This window comes from Macaca fascicularis, chromosome 4 (assembly GCF_037993035.2).
Source record: "Macaca fascicularis isolate 582-1 chromosome 4, T2T-MFA8v1.1".
In the NCBI taxonomy this organism is placed as follows: domain Eukaryota; kingdom Metazoa; phylum Chordata; class Mammalia; order Primates; family Cercopithecidae; genus Macaca; species Macaca fascicularis.
In genome coordinates, this window is record NC_088378.1 from 86683396 (window position 1) to 86703599 (window position 20204).

The 20204-nt window shown below is 37.4% G+C and overlaps 1 protein-coding gene and 1 pseudogene across 8 annotated transcripts in view; both read left to right on the forward strand.

Moving 5' to 3' along the window:
• The window catches only part of RNGTT (RNA guanylyltransferase and 5'-phosphatase), a 333967-nt gene that overhangs the window by 273463 nt on the left and 40300 nt on the right, over positions 1–20204 (forward strand). The window lies entirely within an intron of this gene.
• Positions 17540–19687, forward strand: LOC102126643 (heterogeneous nuclear ribonucleoprotein Q pseudogene; annotated as a pseudogene).

Consider the following 20204-nt stretch of genomic DNA (forward strand, 5'->3'; position numbering starts at 1 on the left):
ACTAATCCTTTTATCGTTGTATAATGTCCCTCTTTTTCTTTATTTTTTTTTACCATTGTTGCTTTAAAGTCTGTTTTGTCTGATATAAGAATAGCTACTCCTGCTCACTTTTGGTGTTCATTTGCATGGAATATCTTCACCTCTTTACCTGGAGTTAATTTGAGTCCTTCCTTATGTGTTAGATGAGTCTCTTGAAGACAACAGATAGCATATTTGGTTGGTGGATTTTTATCCATTCTGGTATTCTGTATCTTTTAAGTGGAGCATTTTGGCCATTTACATTCAATGTTAGTATTGAGATGTGAGGTACTGTTCTATTCATCATGCTAGTTGTTGCCTGAATACCTTGGGGTTTTATTTTGTTTTCATTGTGGTGGTGTTTTATAGGCCCTGTGAGATTTATGCTTTAAGGAGGTTCTATTTTGGTGCATTTTGAGGTTTTAAGATTCAGAACTTTTTTAGCATTTCTTGTAGTGCTGGCTTAGTAGTGGCAAATTAACTCAGCATTTGTCTAAAAATGATTATCTCTGCTTCATTTATGAAACTTCATTTTGCTGGATACAAACTTTTTACCTGACAGTTATTTTGTTTCAGCAGAGTAAAGATAGGACCCTAAGGCCTGCTGGTCTGTAAGGAGAAATGAGCTGTTAATCTGATAGGTTTTCCTTTATAGATTACCAGAGGCTTTTGTCTCACAGCTTTTAAGATTATTTCCTTTATCTTGACTTTAGATAACCTGATGACTGTGTGCCTAGGCAACCATCTTTTTGTGATGAACTTCCCGGGTGTTCTTTGAGCTTCCTGTGTTTGGATGCCTAGATCTCTAGCAAGACCAGGGAAGTTTTTATTGACTATTCCCTCAAATACATTATCTAAATTTCTAGATTTCTCCTCTTCCTCAGGAACACCAGTTATTCTCATATTTGGTCATTTTAACATAATCCCAAATTTCTTGGAGGCGTTTTCCTTTTTTTTTTTTTTTTAATTCTTTTTTCTTTGTCTTTAAAGGTCTGATTGGGTTAATTCAAAAGCCTGTCTTCAAACTCTGAAATTCTTTCTTCTACTTGTTCTAGTCTGTTGTTGAAACTTTCCTGTGTATTTTGTATTTCTCTAAGTGTGTCTTTTACTTCCAGAAGTTGTAATTGTCCTTTCTTTGTGATATCTATTTCTCTGGAGACTTTTTTTCCATATCCTGTATTTTTAAAAAAATTTCTTTGATTTTTACCTTTCTCTGGTACCTCCTTGAGTAGCTTAATAATCAACCTTCTAAATTCTTTATCTGTCAGTTCGGATTTCTTCTTAGCTTGGATCCATTGCTGGGGAGCTTGTGTGATCTTTTGTGGGTGTTATAAGAACCTTGTTTCATCATACCAGAATCACTTTTTTGGTTCCTTCTCATTTGAGTAGACTGTTTCAGTGGATAGATCTGGACCTCAAGGGCTGCTGTTCAGATTCTTTTTTCCCACAGAGTGAACCCTTGATATGGTGCTCTCCCCTTGTATGTCGGGGTTCTCTACATGGACAGAACTAATAGGATAGATGTATATATGAAGGGGAGTTTATTAGGAGAATTGATTCACACGGTCACAATGAAGTCCCACATCAGGTTATCTGCAAGCTGAGGAACTAGGAAGCCAGTCCGAGTTCCAAAACCTCAAAAGTAGGGAAGCTGACAGTGCAGCCTTCCGTCTGTGGCCGAAGGCCTGAGAGCCCCTGGCAAATGACTGGTGTAAGTCCAAGAGTCCAAAAGCTGAAGAATCTGGGAGTCTGGTGTTTGAGAGCAGGAAACATCCAGCACGGGAGAAACATGGAGGCCAGAAGACTTAGCCTTTCTAGTCTTTCCGTGTTCTTCTGCCTGCTTTTATTCTGGCTGTGCTGGCAGCTGATTAGATTGTGCCCCCCTGAATTGAGGGTGGGTCTGCCTTTCCTAGTCCACAGACTCAAATGTTAATGTCCTTTGGCAACACCCTCGCAGACACACCAAGGAACAATACTTTGCATCCTTCAATCCAATCAAGTTGACACTCAATATTAACCATCACACCCTCTTCCCCTAGGGACTGGGCTTCCTGAGAGCCAGACTGCAATGATTACTATTGCTCTTCTAGGTCTAGCCACCCAGTGGGGCTACCCGGCTCCTGGCTAGTGCTAGGGAGTGCCTACAGAGTCCTGTGATGTGAGTCATCTTTAGATCTTCCAACTGTGGATACCAGCACCTGTCCCGGTGGTGACAGGGGACTGAAGTGGACTCTGTAGGAATCATTGGTTGTTGATTTGTTTAGTGTGCTGGTGTTCTTGAATATGGTTATGCTAGTGGTGAAGTTGTCACGTGGACAGACTCTGGACTTCTGGTTGGCCAAGGTGTTGCAGGTGGTGGAATTAGCTGTTGTTTTCTCCTTCCTTGGGTACAGGATTTTTCTGTTATGAGTTGCTGTAATGGCTTGAGTTGACTGGCCTCCAGACAGGAGGTGGTGCTTTCAAGATAATATCAGCTGTGGTAGTAGGAGGGGGATATAATCTTGCCCTACATTGGCCAGGATAAATACTTGGGTTTCTCAGGTGATTGTGGGGCCATAGAGGTCCCAAGAGTTTATGTCTTTTGTCTTCGCCTACCAGAGTGGGTAGAGAAAAACCATCAGGTGGGGCAGGATTGGGCAGATCTGAGCTCAGACTCTCCTTGAGCAGGGCTTAATGCAGACACTGTGGGGCATAGCGGGGTGGTTCTCAGGCCAATGGATTTATGTTCCAAGGGGGATTATGGCTGCCTCTGCTGCATCATACAGGTCACCAGGCAAGTGGGGAAAGCTGGCAGTGACATGCTTTACCCAGTTCCCATGCAGCCAGCAATGCCAGTCTTCCTCCCACTGTGCCCCACCGACAGCACCAAGTTTATATTCATGGAGCTGGAAGCAGGACTGAGATCTTGACCCAAGCTACAAGTCTCTCCACAGCAAGCAGGGCTCTCAGGCCTTGCCCCTCCCCACCTGCCTGCACCATCAGCTGCAGTTTCTGTGCTCATATCTGCACTTCCCATTTTTCCCCCCCACCCCCCAATTCTGTTTAGGAAAACTTGTGCTCATTTGAAATTATTACAGAGTTCATCTAGGAGCTTATTTCACCCTGTGGCTCCTTCTCAATTCTGCTGGCTGCCTTCCGCAAGGACCTCTCTCAGATAAGGCCGAGAATGGCTTCCCCGGGCTCGAGCTGGGGATCAGGAGTGCCTACAGGGCTCTTCCCATTGCTTCTTCTACTTTTGTATTTTCTTCAGCTCTCTAAATCCATTTCAGCTCTAAGTGAGGTTAAATCCTTCTCCCATGATCTGGATTTTCAGGTTTTCCAGTGGGGATATGTGTTCAGAAGCACTTTTCCCCTGTCACACTTCGGGAACTCACAGTTTTTTGGCTGTCTCATGGAGTTTGCAGCAGCAAGCCACTTCTTTCAAACGGTCTGTGACTTCTTTTGGTTTTCCTGGTATGTTTCTGTGGTGGTTCTTGGAGTAAAAGTTAACAGTGTGAGTCTTCACACACTGTTCACTTCATCCAAGTGGGAGATGCACATTAGTCCTGTCTCCTATCCACCATTTTCTGCAGCTCAGCCTCCCGAGTAGCTGGGACTACAGGCGTGTGCCACCATGTTCCGCTAATTTTTAAATTTTTTATAGAGATGAGGTCTCACATTATTGCCCAGGCTGGTCTGGAACTCCCGAGCTCAAGCAATTCTCCTGCCTCAGCCTCCCAAAAGTATTGGGATTACGGATGTGAGTCACTGTGCCCAGCCTTCCTTAATTGACTTTTTTTTTTTTTTTTAAATCTCTTAACATCTTCAGTAAGTCATGGGGAAGGTTCTTTTTCAAAGAAGCTCAGTCCTCAACTTTCACCCAATGTAGAGACTCTACTTCCAGATCACCGACCCCTTTCAGAATCCTGTGAAAACCATGAACCCTCTCCCTAGAAAAGTTTACATACATACACATACTTTTGCTTATAGTTTCAGAGGTTTCATGAACCCCACTGGAGAGCATTCAGAGACCCCAAATTGTGAGCCATAAAAAGTGAATAAAACGTTCTCTCAAGTTTTCTATTAACCAAAGAGATACTGGATTCATAAAAAATAAGTTTTCAAGAAAATTTTTTATTTGAACTTGATTTTAAACATGCTTGATTATCCTCTTGCTTTATCCTAAAATATAATAAGCTAAATAAAACACCAATCATTTTATAATGAGTGGTAACATGGAGTAAGAAAGGAAATGCTTAACATATCCACAACTATAGTTTGATACTACAAATGAAGCAGATTTCATCCTCATCCAAGACTGTAACTCATTTGACTTTATTGAGATTAAATTTCTAAATGTACTGGGATGTATGCCACTTAGGATTTTATTAAGTAAGCGATGTAGTTCTTTATACCTTTATATGCAGTCTTTGAAATTAAAAAGGGAAGTTTTTCAGAAGTCCTTTATGTGAGGCTTGGGGACTGGGTATTTCTATATAACATAATACCTTTATCTTAATAATGTATATATGTATATATTCTATTTTTCATATCTTATTTTTGTAGGTATGTTCTAGTTTAATAGTTTACATTTTATACCAGTTACTCTGTGTTTTTTTCTAGAGCATTTTAAAGTCTAGTAAAAATCTTAATGCTAATACTTGTAGGTTTCTCTTTGTGAAAACTTCACTTACCAGCCAGAATTCATCAAACCAAGAAGGATTGAAGCCTCTCAACATCACATTTAATCAACCAAAGGGTTGTTATGGAGAGACACAAGGCCACAGGGCCATTCCTTGATATTAGTTGTCTTTTCCAGTTCTGACAGTCCAAGAATTGTGAGTGGCTGTAAGGCTGAGTCAGCCCCAAGTTTCCACTTGGACACTGCAGAAAGGCTTGAAAAGTCTTCTATATTTTAAGTCGGAATTTTTTGCAGCAACCCTATATGGAAAGTAAGGACTATAACCATTATTTGGGATTATTTTTTTAAGGCAGTTATTTTACAGTCAGTACAGCAGCATTATTCCCTGCCTCAGTCTGGTTCTGTCCCTGCTGAGTAACTGGGTGCCATTAGTCACAGTCAGATACTCTAAGCTTTCTGAGCTTGAATTTTAAAAAATCTCTACAGCCAAGGAAATGTAAGAGTGTTTGTATTCATGTGCATATGTAATAGATGCAAAGAAATACCTATCTCTTCATTTTTGAAGTCAACATTGAAAATCTATCAAACCATCCACGTGGACTTCATTTCTATATTTTTTAAAGTAGCATGTTTTTCCTTTAAGGTACTTCAAGCTCAGATTGTTATTTGTTATGTTAAAAATATTTTTGAGATTATTAACAAGTAAATTTTAATATTTAGCATAAATTATATTTAAAAGTAAACTATTTATTTGGAATCTTTCTATTATAAAAGACTGAAATATGCTAGGAAACCTGATAGTAATAATTTGGTTTGTTTACTGACTGATGGTCTTTTAGAAAATATCTGGCTTATTAGATCAACACCATTTTTACTAAAAGAAACTAACATTCATATTTTAAACCTCTAAAATAACTGAATGTTCTAGTTTGACGACTTCCAAACTTTTGTTCATAGCCTGTAGAGCTGCACAAAATATATTTCCTCAGGTTCTGGTATATGCACACATACATGTATTTATATACATGTAATGTGAACTGGTTTCAAAATATGTGTGATGTCATTTTGTTTTGTTTCTTTTTCTTTTGATTTAATTTTTAGATGCTGGTCTCAACCCGCTAAATTAATTTCTGTGTTGGAAAATGGGTCACGACTCACAGTTTGGCAAACACTGCTTCAGGGTAGGACTTGTCCAGCTAATGCTGCCATACGCTTCTGGCAGGAGAGTGCCACATTTTGTGATACAGATGATAGGGAGGAGGCTTACCTGTCCCTGAACTCATGATTAGCCTCAGAATGGCTTTGGAGGGAAAGAAAAAGATGAGATCTCATAGTTGCTGGGAAGAGGGAGGAAGGAAAAGATGAATGAGAAATGAATTAAAATGTTTTATGGAACCAAGTAAAGCTATTTTCTGTTTCAAAAGTACTCATTCTCAAGAACAGAGGGGAGTCTTACACATCTACTCTGTCTCCCAAGTGATTTCATGTTTTTTGAGGATAGAGAAAGAAATAAAGGTAAGATCTTTCGTAGATGAAAACATTAGAAAAGGAGGTGAGTGAGAACTTGAGAGAAAGAAATGAAATCAGGTCTAGATCTATATGATATAGTTGTTGAATAATGGCTAAATTTTCTGTAATACTCTTAATGATGAGGAAAATTTTCAGTGTCTCATATTACAGTAGTAAAGGATGAAGTGTTTATCCCTTTGTTGAAAATAGATTCAAAAAGTAAAAGAAGGTTAAAGGAAAACCTTTTGGATACTAAAATTCTCCCTACTTCCATGCAATAGCTATTAAGTTGCTGACCACTTCTTATTCTGCACAGTTGCTGACAGAGCATTGTGGGATCCCTGCTGGGTGTCGAGCTAGCCTACACTGTAACTTTCTGGATGTTAAAAATCATGCAGTGATTACTAACAAGTCATACAGTAGTTGTAGACAAAAGTTCTAAAAGGTACTCATAATGGTTGTTCTCCTACCCAGGTGCTTTTGGTAGCATTATTGACAAAACAGAATGCCACGTAAGTCCTAAAATACACACGTTTCAATCTCAGTATTATCTTCATGTCCGTAGACAACTTATCAAAAGACTATAAGCCCTATGAGGCTGAGCTGTTTCTTGTCCACTTCCGTATCCTCAGGATTTAGCCCACTTGCTGGTATATGAAAGCACTAATAAATATTTCATAGCGTTATAATTGAAGAATGACTGGAAAGCCAAGTGGGCTTTGTTTTTTGTTTTCTATTGTTTTTAACATTAAGTATATACCATGAAGTTCATCAAGCTATTTAAAAGCTCTGGTTCTAATTACATACATATTTACTGGATTAAAAATTTTAATTTCTAATCTCTATTACATCTTGGGCTTAGTATATCCTTGTGTCAGTATAAATTAATTTTATTTTCTAATTTAAAATTGTGGTTGTAAATTACTATTAACAGCAACTTTATTTGGAATGTAGATTTTGTGAATACATTCTTCTGAGAACCCTTTCAATATAGTCCTCAAATTGTTTTTCAATTAAGAAATTTAGCATTTTTCTTAACCAGAAATTTCTATGACTTTTGAGCTACACATGTTGTAGAAAACTGTTGGAAATATTTTGGCATATTCTAGTATTTTTTTAAACATTGTACTACATCAAGGTGAGTTCTTGTTAAACATGGCTTGAACAAAGAATAAACAATTTTCTTTTGTATCTTTGAAAAGTTTTCCAAAAAAAGGAAATGCAATACTTACTTAGGTATTTACAGTACAGCCAGTGGACCTCCTATTTTGGTAAAAGGAGCTAACATGGTACTTCTTATCCTGTTTTCTTTAACCAGTATTTTGCTTCTAAAAATAAGTAGTTCTCTTGCTTGAATTTCAGAGACACTAATAACCATATAAATATAAAAGATTATGTAAAAATGGCTATTGCTGAAGTCATGTCTGATAAATAATGCCACAGTTTCTGATCTAGATTCATATTAAATGTCTAGAAGTTAGGCATTTTACTTCTCACAGAAAGGAGACAAATCATTCCTTCAGCAAATACTAATTCATTATAAAAGAGTGTTCGCTTGTCCTCTTGCCTAATAAAGTCTCAAAAAACAAAATAACTCTCCCTCCATCTTTACCCTAAATGCAGGCACAACAGTAAAGACCCATTTCAAGTGGTGCGTGGCTGTAATTCATGCATTTAGGAAAGCTCCAGAGTTGTGCTTGTTTTGGTTGACTCTTCTGACAACATGCACATTGTGAACAACCCCAAGCAAAACAAGACCCATCTTCCTGATGATTCTCTCTCCGCCTCCACCCCAAAGGGCACTAACAAACTCCAAGTCTAGATCATAGAAATCCACACGTTCCCCAAATTTTTAATAGGAAGTATTAACTTGGTACGTGAGCACCTTCAGAAGTTTGAGATTGCTGCCGTAAGTGACATCTTTTCATTAATGTTGGGGTGTGTGGATTGGAGGGATCTTTAATTTTCTAAAACAGGAATAAAGAGATGCATTCAAGTAAATCTAATAATCTCTTAAAATAGTTTTTTTTCTAAGTTGTGAACTAAGTATTTCTCTTCTCCATGTCCTCAAGTTTTATTATCTACAGAATTAATTGCCTATAAATAAAATGACAAGTTTGCAGTTCAGAAGATTTACAAACTATACTAAATGCAACGAAGTACAAGATTTGTAGAAACTTGTAAATTTGTAACATTGAAAATAGAAGTCAGCATTAAGTTACCATTTGGATATTGACAGTTTTACTAAAATATGTTAAATATTTAACTGTATATTTAAATTCTTTTTACAGTGTCACAAGATCAGAGCATTTCCAATACTCAGGAAATAGCTTCACAAGTGATCATTCATCTGCTAAAATAGTGTGTTGCTTCTGATTAGTTGACTCAGTTAATAATAGTGAAAAATTATAAGTTATTTAAGTTTTTTGCTGAGATTTAAGTTTGGTAACTTGAAAAATATTAACAATGAACACACATTTTATTTACATGTATATATACATATTTACATACATACTCTTTTAAAAATTAATCTATCCACAGCCTATGTGCACAGACATAAAATGACATTTTAGGTCATAATTTCTTCTCAATAGATTGTGGTATTTTGCATCAGATTTGCTCTCTAAGTGTTGTTAGCCAGTAAAAGCAATTATCTAGTGGAAATTTTGTTTAAAATAAAAATTTGGAGGGGCGAGAAGGCTAAGACATAGGGAAACGAATAATATAAAAGGATATTTAAATTTAATGTATTCTTTATATATAGTAATTTTTACATCTTATTGTGAAATGTTACAACCATATTGATATATTTTTGGAAATCCATCTTTTTTTTCTTTGTCAGTATTTTATAACTCTAATATGAAAAAGAAAAACAGGATAATTTATTTGTTTAAAACCAAAAACATGAATAATTATGTTTTTGACTTTTAAAGTTAGTGCTTTTATCAAATAGAAAAATAGCCAACATTTGTTGAGCACTATATGCCCACCAGGCACTATTCTAATTAATTCTCAAACAACCTGTTGAAGTGTAGGTACTTTAAACATTCCAGTTTTACAGGTGGGGAAGATGACAATATAGTTACATTATATTGCCTCGTATGCAGAGTTATGTTTCTGTATACTATTTTGAAGTAATTAGTTACTGTTTCTATTGCATTATTGTCATATACAGTATATTATTATAGTTCTTGAACCCTTTCTGAGTTCTGCTTGTATGCCAAAATTATCCCTGTAATTTATATAATATAGTCCACTGACTGGACTAAGTGACTTGACCAAAGGGATATGGTTTTAACGACAAAGACCAAAATAGAGAATCATTGTGGTTTTCTTTTTTTTTTTAAACATAAAAAAGAGATGGAAGTATAAAGAGAGCTCAAAGTTATAATCTCACCTCTGCTACTCATTTAGTCATGTTGAGTGTTTACCTTCCTTCATTGTTAATAGCAAAAGCTGAGAATTCTTGCATTGGGAATACTTGTGAATCTCTGAGAGGTTAAAGCGCTTCTTATAGTATTTTCTGATACCGTTATGAAGTACTTTCTGTTCCCAGAGCATCCTGTTTGGAAGTTTACTATGTCATGTATTTCTTCTACCTGTCATTTTTTAGAAGGGTCAACCCTACTTGTTGTTTTTCTTTTAGTTGATCACTTCTTCATGTCCACAAGATTTGGGTAACAGTATTATGTAGTTATTAATTTGTAATAGTTTCTAGAAGTCTATTTTATTTCTTTAAGAACTAGCTGGTAGGAGATCACTTACGTGAACAAATCACCTATGCATTTTGAGTGCTCTAATTAGCTCAGAAAGATAAAGATAATATCTCATTTGCAAGATTTTTTTTCAAGTAGGTTTTGCCGTCACGCTAGATTCAGTGAAAACGGTTTCTCATTTTTTTGCCCAAAGTTGAGTATGCCTTGTGTGAACATAGCTGGAATTAAAACATTCTAATGTTTTTCAAGATCAGTCTTTCTTGGAGGCATTTTGATGACTCAAGGCTGATTTCAGCTGCAAAAAGAATTATAGCAGAATTGCAGGGAGAAGGAACAGATGTTTTTTAAGTTTCAGAATGAGTAGGTTGGTTGCATAGCACATGGTTAATTGGGTGATGTAAAAGGCAGTGACTGTGAGAATAATCAAGAAAAGGTTCCCAGGTTGGTTATAGTTTAGCAAAAGAATGAATGAAGTAAAGTAACGTGCATGTAATTTAGGTCATTATATGTCACTAAATGGAGATATCCAGAGAGGAATAGCCACACAAGGAAAAAGTGGAAATTGTATTAGTGAGGAAAAGTTACTGTTAGTGATGAACTCTTCCATGCTATTCTGTGCAGTCTCCCAGACCCTTTTAGGAGTCATTCTTATCCATAATAAGTAAAATCTTAAGCAAAGTCTGACACTGATTTTCAGGTGCTTTTACTGGTTTGAATGATTTAATAAATCAGTAAAATCATGAAAAATTATAGTTTGGGAGGAAAAAGGTAAAGACAGTTCTGTTCTTTTGAATTCTATTCATTCATGTTAGAGTCCTAGGAATACCCTTACTTGGTCCAGTCTTCTTGAGGCCTGGTCTCTCCTTCAGTCAGCACTGTTGGCCACGACAGTTAACATCCCCCTCTTCTGAATGCCCTAGGCTAGGTCTATATCACTTTCCTCCTCAAAACCTTCCATTCCTTGATAGTCTTTATTTTGGGTATCTTGATACTCTGGCACAAATTCATTCTCCTATTTATGGCTTTTAGAACCTTTTTATGCTGCATTAATTTGATTTTGGCCACTTTTACATTAAAATGAACTGTTGCCACTGTAGCAAACGTAAATTCCTTCCATCGTGTTTTCCCCTCCCATCATACACCCACTTGTGTCTAATGCATGACATGTGTTTACAGTCCCTCTTTCTGTGACTATACATACTATTCTCTTGTCCATTACATGTCTCAAAATTTACCTGCTAGTCAAAAACAAACATACAAACATTAAATAAACAGTAAGTCCTCACTTAACATCAATGATAGGTTCTTGGAAACCGTGACTTTAAGAGAAATGACATACAACAAAACCAAGTTTTTTCCTTGCCAACATTATAACAAAATGATGTTATTCAAGGACCTGCTGTACATTGCTTTGCTTAAAGTCGCAGTTTCCAATAACCTATTGATGGTAAATCAGGACTTACTGCATATGTACAAGACACTTTGGTGGAGACTGGGCATATAAAGATTAGTAACATATTTTATCTGCCTTCAACTGACTCATAGCCTGATTTACAAAGAAATCTCTCTGTAAAAAGGTAATTAACAACACAAAGTTGGATGTGATGTGTCAGATGCCTAGAATTGGTTATAAATGTCAAAAGCTGAGGAAAACCTGTGGACTGGAACTGGGGCAGTTGAGGTAGGATTCACAAAGGAAACAAGAACTGTTTTGTACTACCAGTTGGGAGGATGGTAGGTTGTGAGTGAATGCATGCATGTGTGTTTTTATCTTTCTCTGCCTCTGTAGAGATAGAAGGATGGACAGGTAATTTAGGAAAATAGAGAAAGCAAAGTGGAGTTTTGTTCGCCTGGGGTATAAGAGGCATAGTTGGGTAGGTGCAAAGGTTTGTATAGGGAGATAATAGGATATGAAGAGGTAAATTGGTGTTAGAATTTTTTTAAAAACATTATGTATGTTGACAACAATACAGACTACCATAACAATTTCTAAATTAATACTAGGGGTACTGATATTTTCTTGGTAATTTGTACCAGTAATTCAGATGGCTTCTTTAGGCCCCAGCTTTAAAAAGCAACTAATAATCAATGGTCATTGCCATGGATGATAACAAAAGGGTCCTGGATTCCTAAGTCTTACAGTCTTACTACCTGTGAGGTAGTAAAAATATTTTTATATCTTCTTCACAATATTTGAAGTATTCGTTTCTAAGAGAAAGAAATGGAACTAATATAAAAATAGTTGAAGTTAGTATTTCTATTTGTTGTTTCTGATGTTCTCTTGCTGCTCAAGTTGAGCTATTATTTGTGACAGGAAGTGAATGCAAACATAGAGATCCTTTCTTAATGTGGTTGATTATATCTTTGAATCTGACAGTTCAAGCCATGGAAGATTCTTCTTTTCTATAGTTGTTATTTCAGTTATTTTCATTGTTGTTTTGTGTCTTAAGAGTTTAAAATCAAGCCTAAGTCTGTTAGACATACTTTTCATAAGAGAATTTGATTCAGGAAAAATAGAACAGATTGATTGGTTCAAGTTTGTTCAGGGCATATTTTTCCTTCCCTCCCCCCACCACCACTCCACTCCCCTCCCCTCCCCTCCCCTCCCCTCCCTCTTCTCTCTCTTCCTTCCTTCTTTTCTTCTTCTTCTTTTTTTTTTTTTTTTTTTAACTGGGTGTTGGCTTTGTCACCTAGGCTGGAGTGCAGGTGCAATCACTGTAGCCTCAAACTTCCAGGCTCAAGTGATCCTCCCACCTCAGTCTCCTGAGTAGCTGGGACTACAGGTGCATGCCACCATGCCCAGCTAATTTTTTGTAGAGACAAGGCCTCCCTATGTTGCCCAGGCTGGTCTCAAACTCCTGGCTTCAAGTGTCACCTGTCTTGGCCTCCCAAAGTGCTGGCATTACAGGCATGAGCCACTGTGCCCATCTTGTTCAGTACATATTTTCATTGTGAAAGAGCAATCAGATCATTGCACCCTTTTCCCCATTGAAGATGATAATTACCCTTTGTTATTACATTCACAGCTTCTTCAGAAAGTTATCTTCACAATTTTGAAAATATAGCATCAAGAGTTTGAGTTAAAAATAATTATTATTTATAAACGATAAGTAACATATAAGTCTAAAAATCTAGCTTCTGTAGTGTACTATTACCATTAAACATTTCTTTCAGTGTTTCTCCATGTTAATTTGGAAGAAGAAACTTGTACTCTGGTGTTAGCTGCCCTATAATAGAATTTGCATATTTCTGGTTCAATATATAACACTGATGGTCCCCAACCTCAGTGGTTCAACTTATGATTTTTCAATTTATGATGTTATGAAAGTAATACACATTCAGTAGAAACTGTGCTTTCAGTGCCCATACAATCGTTCTTTCCCTTTCAGTACTGTATTCAGTAAACTATATGAGACATTCAACACTTCATTATAAAATAGGATTTATGCTCTCTTTTGTGTGTGTGCTGCTTTTTCAGACCTGGTCAACAGGAAGTATAAAGTAGGGTTTATATTAGATGATTTTTTTTTCCAAATGTAAGCTAATGTAAGTGTCTTAAGCATATTTAAGGTAGGCTATGCTAAGCTGTAAGGTTAGGTAGGTTACGTGTATTAAATGCATTTTTGACTTAATGATATTTTCAACTTACAGTGGGCCAAGCAGGATGTAACCCTATTGTAAGTCGAGGCACATTTGTACTTCCCTTTTGGAAATAATAATCTTTGACATTATTTTCAAGGTTAGACATTTGTGTCGAGATCAACGATAATTTTTTAAAACTTAACTCTGGCATAAATAGAATTCATGACTTTAATTGTACTAGGTATAGAAGAAAAAGTATTTTTATAAATAGAATAATTATTTTTATTGAGCATATATTATGTGCCTAAGACATATTATACCTTCTAGTGTTTATAGCAGTCTTACTAAGTAAATATTGCTTTTATTTGCATATGAGAAAATGGAAACTCAGAGAGGGTAAATAACTTGCCCATGGTCATAAAATCAGCAAATCATGGAATTGAGATTAGAACTCAGGTTTTTCTGGCTTTCCAACCCCACCTTTTTGTTCTTATGACACTGTTCTTGTATAAATATTGCTGATTTAAATTTTTCATTTGAGAATGTCAGGTATTTCATGGGAGCCAGCACATACAAGAATACATTTTAAAGAAGGACCTCTATAGAAATGTCAGACTGTATATACTTACTTCAGTTATCCAACATCATCAGTTAATGAAGTATTTTCCCTGCAGCTTTTTAAAGCAAGCATTTATGTAAAATTTTCCCTTTGATATATTAGAAGTATCCCTACCTTCTTAAAGTGTTCTGTAATTTATATAACACTTATTTTGGTTATCATCTTAGGCTTTTGCCCTGTGCTTTAATAAAGCAGTGGCCTCAGGATTTGTTAAATGTCTCTTAAGTCAGTTACTGCCTTGAAAAGTGGCCCATGATTAGTATATTTTTGTAGTTAGTGATTTGCTGCCAGCTGTCATTTCTCAAGGTCAGATTCTGACAGTTCCTTGCATCCTATTGTATACACTCATAAGCTTTGACCTGTGAGCCTAAAGGTATCTCTACACCCTCCTGGAGAAAGATATAGTACTTTGATTCACTGACATTACATTCCTATTCTCTCTCTCTTTCTCTCTCTCTCTCTCTCTCTCTCTCTCTCTCTCTCTCTCTCTGAAATGACAAGTTAGCTAATTCTTCTGTGTGTTCCTTAAGGCAGTATCACACACTGGTAGTGCCAGTGGTTGTATGTTTAAAGGACCTACAGACTTACTTTTTATTTCTTTTAAATACGTATACTTCTCCTGTGATCGTAAATATTTGAATGTGATGCTGCTGTATACTGGCTGTGTATGTGTGAATACACCCAAGAAGACAAAAAGCAGCTGCAGTTATGCTCAGAAAGACTGTTGTTTCATTTACAGTGGTTTCTTTCCTTCAATGAGTCTGCTGCCCTTACTCAAAAATCTGCCTTTCTTCACTGTGGCAGCAGCTGGAGTCTTTGTTACTGCCACTCACAGCCATACCAAGTGATGAAAAACAGGTTTAAACTTAAAATACTTCTCTTTCCAACTTAGCTTGTACTCATTTGTAAATTCAAGTCTCTCCACCCAAATGACTGAATCAGTTCTGCTTTCTATTTTGTCTGTCAGTGCTTTACTGAAATTTTCACTTTTGTTTTAGCAGTAATAGTGTAGTGTGATTTGTAATCCACATTTCTCTATTTATTAAGTCATTCTGCAGATTTAGATCCTTTGCTTGTCTCTACAACACAGAGCTCATCTGTGGTACCTGAGTGTTTATGGTATGTAATCATGCTTACAGTATATTTCAGCTTCACCATGGTTAATTTTTTTTCTTTTTTTAGACTCTCACTCTGTTGCCCAGGCTAGAGTGCAGTGGTGCCATCTCAGCTCACTGCAACCTCCGCTTCATGGTTTCAAATGATTCTCCTGCCTCACCCTCCCAAGTAGCTGGGATTACAGGTGCCTGCCCCGTGCCCAGCTAATTTTTGTATTTTTAATAGAGATAGGGTTTCACCATCTTGGCCAGTCTGGTCTCAAACTCCTGACCTCGCGATCCACCTGCCTCAGCCTCCCAAAGTACTGGGATTACAGGCGTGAGCCACCGCGCCCGGCTGGCCATCTTAAAAAACACAGCAGTATTAATGTGAACTGAGAGCTTTTTATCCAACCGGAAACATGCTAATGGCAGATTCTAGGGACTCTCATAGAAGCAATATATTATTAGGTATGAAAATAACCCAAGCAGCTTATTATACTATGCAGAGGAATCTCTTAAAGAACAGTTTCATCTACTTTTTTCCATTAATAGGGACCTTATCCAAATTTTTATTTTTGGAGCTTACAATGTAAATATATAGTGTTAAGTTCTCCTGAATATACATGTAATACATATTCAGAAACAGGTGAACTGTAATGTCACAGCTTTGTCATGGTCGTTTGTAACTGGAATAATAATATGCAGATGACTCTTAATTCTTTACCTCTAATCCTCAATCCTCATTCTTCTCTAAAACCTCAGTTTTAAATCTTCAGCTGCCTACTGGACAGTTAAATTGACAATTTCAACATCACCTCAGATCCAGTTATTTTTGTTGCTCCTTTTTTTTTTTTTTAGACAAGATCTCGCTGTGTCACCCAGGCTGGAGTGCAGTGATGTGATCATAGTTCACTGCACTATCTCCCAGGCTCAATAGATCTTCCTACCTCAGCCTCTCGAGTAGCTGGGACTACAGGCACATGCCACCATGCCTGGATTTTTTTTTTTTTTTTTCGTAGAGACAGGGTCTCACTATGCTGCCTATGTTGGTCTCAAACTCCTGAGCTGAAGATATCCTCCCGCCTTGGCCTCCCAAAGTGCTGAGATTACAGGCATGAGCCACTGCACCAGCCTTTATTGCTCAATAAATGACATTTAATGAATACCTACCACGTGTTATGCATCATTCACTCGTTAAACTGACATTCATTAAGCACCTTTATGTGCCAAGTCCTTTGATAGGCATTGGGATGCAAGTGGTGAATAAGACTGAAGTGGTCCCTGCTTTCGTGGAGTTTACTGTCTACTGCGCAGGGCTGCTAATTGAATAAATACTTCAGGATTGAAGTATTCATTATACTTCATATAACATCTATATTATATACATTATATATTTATATATAATATTAAATACATATACTTCTCATATAATTATATATTATATAATATAAGTATTATAAATACTAACATAATGATAAGGAACATAACGGGACTCTTCAGATGGAGGGCAAGGGTACCTAGCCCTGTCTCATGAGTCACAGAAGGCCTCCCTGACTGAAGTCATTTTTAAGCCAAGAATTGAAGGATATGAAGGAGTTAGATGAATGGGGACAAACTATTTTTTTCTCTCTCTGCCTTAGTTTCCTCATTTGTAGAGATACAAAGAGAAAACAAATAAATAAATTCCTTAATGCATGTGAAGGTACTTAGAACAGTACCTGGCTCTGAGTGTGGCTGCTGTCTTCATCCTCTTTATTGTCATTAATCACTCATTCAGGTTTTCAAATAAACATCTATTGAGCACTTACAAAGTACTAGGCATTTTTCAGTATTGTGGTGGGATTCAGAAATGAAAATCATAAAAATCTATCCTTCCAAGGAGATGTGTGTACAAATAGCTACAAAACAGAGAGTAATACAGCAAGAACCGTAAGGGAAGTATGAGCCAATTTCTGGACAGGAGCATTCCTTTTTATTTGAGAGTGGGTATGATTTGTGCCACTTACTTGGCAAGTGCTTGTAAACTGCCTGTGAAATCTTATTTGTTCTTGTATTCTTATTTACTTTGTGAGATTTTGCCTGTGTATATCTTTACTTGCCACTGAAATTTTTCACGTTTGAAGTGAGGAAGTATGTATCTCACAGACTGAGGTATATGAATAGTAGGTGGACTGTATGCTGATGAGTAGTCTTAAAAGCCTATTAAACTTTTTTGGGTTACTTATTTTAAAAGCCTTGTAACTGCTTAAGGCCTTTATTATAATAGTGTCACATGCTTTAGAGGGACTCAATGTAGAAGAAGAAATAGATGTTACCTCCTCTAAAATAAAAAAAAGTTGGCACCGGGAGCGCGCTCGGAGGCGAGTGGAACTGGATCGGGTTTGCTGCCAGCGGCGTGAGCTTCGGCCGCCATTTTACAACAGCTCCACTCGCGCCGGACACAGGGAGCAGCGAGCACGCGTTTCCCGCAACCCGATACCATCGGACAGGATTCCTCCGCCTCAGCCCAACGGGGAGATCTCTGGAAACATGGCTACAGAACATGTTAATGGAAATGGTACTGAAGAGCCCATGGATACTACTTCTGCAGTTATCCATTCAGAAAATTTTCAGACATTGCTTGATGCTGGTTTACCACAGAAAGTTGCTGAAAAACTAGATGAAATTTACGTTGCAGGGCTAGTTGCACATAGTGATTTAGATGAAAGAGCTATTGAAGCTTTAAAAGAATTCAATGAAGACGGTGCATTGGCAGTTCTTCAACAGTTTAAAGACAGTGATCTCTCTCATGTTCAGAACAAAAGTGCCTTTTTATGTGGAGTCATGAAGACTTATAGGCAGAGAGAAAAACAAGGGACCAAAGTAGCAGACTCTAGTAAAGGACCAGATGAGGCAAAAATTAAGGCACTCTTGGAAAGAACAGGCTACACACTTGATGTGACCACTGGACAGAGGAAGTATGGGGGACCACCTCCAGATTCCGTTTATTCAGGTCAGCAGCCTTCTGTTGGCACTGAGATATTTGTGGGAAAGATCCCAAGAGATCTATTTGAGGATGAACTTGTTCCTTTATTTGAGAAAGCTGGACCTATATGGGATCTTCGTCTAATGATGGATCCACTCACTGGTCTCAATAGAGGTTATGCGTTTGTCACTTTCTGTACAAAAGAAGCAGCTCAGGAGGCTGTTAAACTGTATAATAATCATGAAACTCGTTCTGGAAAACACATTGGTGTCTGCATCTCGGTTGCCAACAATAGGCTTTTTGTGGGCTCTATTCCTAAGAGTAAAACCAAGGAACAGATTCTTGAAGAATTTAGCAAAGTAACAGAGGGTCTTACAGACGTCATTTTATACCACCAACCGGATGACAAGAAAAAAAAACAGAGGCTTTTGCTTTCTTGAATATGAAGATCACAAAACAGCTGCCCAGGCAAGGCGTAGGTTAATGAGTGGTAAAGTCAAGGTCTGGGGGAATGTTGGAACTGTTGAATGGGCTGATCCTATAGAAGATCCTGATCCTGAGGTTATGGCAAAGGTAAAAGTGCTGTTTGTACGCAACCTTGCCAATACTGTAACAGAAGAGATTTTAGAAAAGGCATTTAGTCAGTTTGGGAAACTGGAACGAGTGAAGAAGTTAAAAGATTATGCATTCATTCATTTTGATGAACGAGATGGTGCTGTCAAGGCTATGGAAGAAATGAATGGCAAAGACTTGGAGGGAGAAAATATTGAAATTGTTTTTGCCAAGCCACCAGATCAGAAAAGGAAAGAAAGAAAAGCTCAGAGGCAAGCAGCAAAAAATCAAATGTATGACGATTACTACTATTATGGTCCACCTCATATGCCCCCTCCAACAAGAGGTCGAGGGCGTGGAGGTAGAGGTGGTTATGGATATCCTCCAGATTATTATGGATATGAAGATTATGATGATTATTATGGCTATGATTACCATAACTATCGTGGTGGATATGAAGATCCATACTATGGTTATGAAGATTTTCAAGTTGGAGCTAGAGGAAGGGGTGGTAGAGGAGCAAGGGGTACTGCTCCATCCAGAGGTCGTGGGGCTGCTCCTCCCCGCGGTAGAGCCGGTTATTCAGAGAGGAGGTCCTGGATCAGCAAGAGGCGTTCGAGGTGCGAGAGAAGGTGCCCAACAACAAAGAGGCCGCGGGCAGGGAAAAGGGGTCGAGGCCGGTCCTGACCTGTTACAATGAAGACTGACTTGCTATGTGGGATTACACCAGAAGCTTGCAGTGGAGTAATGGTAAGGAAATCAAGCAACCTTAAATATCTCGGCTGTATAGGAGCATATTCTATTGCAGAAGACCTTCCTATGAAGATCATGGAATCAAATACGGGACATTGAACTAATACTTGGACTTTGACATGAATTTCTTTAACAATTTTCTCTGCAGTGCAAGTTATTAAACTAAAGCTACTCTATTTTCAAAATGTGTTCCAACAGAAATCCTTCATAACTCCTAGCATGGTATCTTAATAAAGAATAAAGTTCTTTTAAAAATCTGCTCTAAGTAGATTTTTCCCCTTTTTTAAATTAAGGATCCCAACAGTGGTATTTTGAAATATTCTCTTGAATTTGTGCATTTAAATTTTATTGCAGTGGTATAGATGAATGCCACTGATGGTATCCTTAAATTTTATTTCTGCTCACCAAGGTTAATCATGATTGTCTATATCTTTTTTATAGTAATCACTTTTGAATTGTGTTCAGATATGCAGTTTCAGGTGTAATCATCAGAGCTGGTTAGTCAGGCATTCCAGATAGTGGTTCTTTTCAGAACCTTTTTAAAAGGGTTGGTTAACTACCTCAGTAGCAGAGGATTGAACTATACCCTGTCTGTACTGTACATAGAAAATCTTTGTAGATAAAAGCAAGGCTTGTTAAATATGATATGAGGGTAAGATTTTAATATACCAAATGTAACATTCTTAGTTGCCTTTAGTTTCAGAGGCTTGTAAGACTTCCTCATGACCATCATAACAGGCCTTGCTTTTGTCGTATTTTGTGGCTGAAAAAG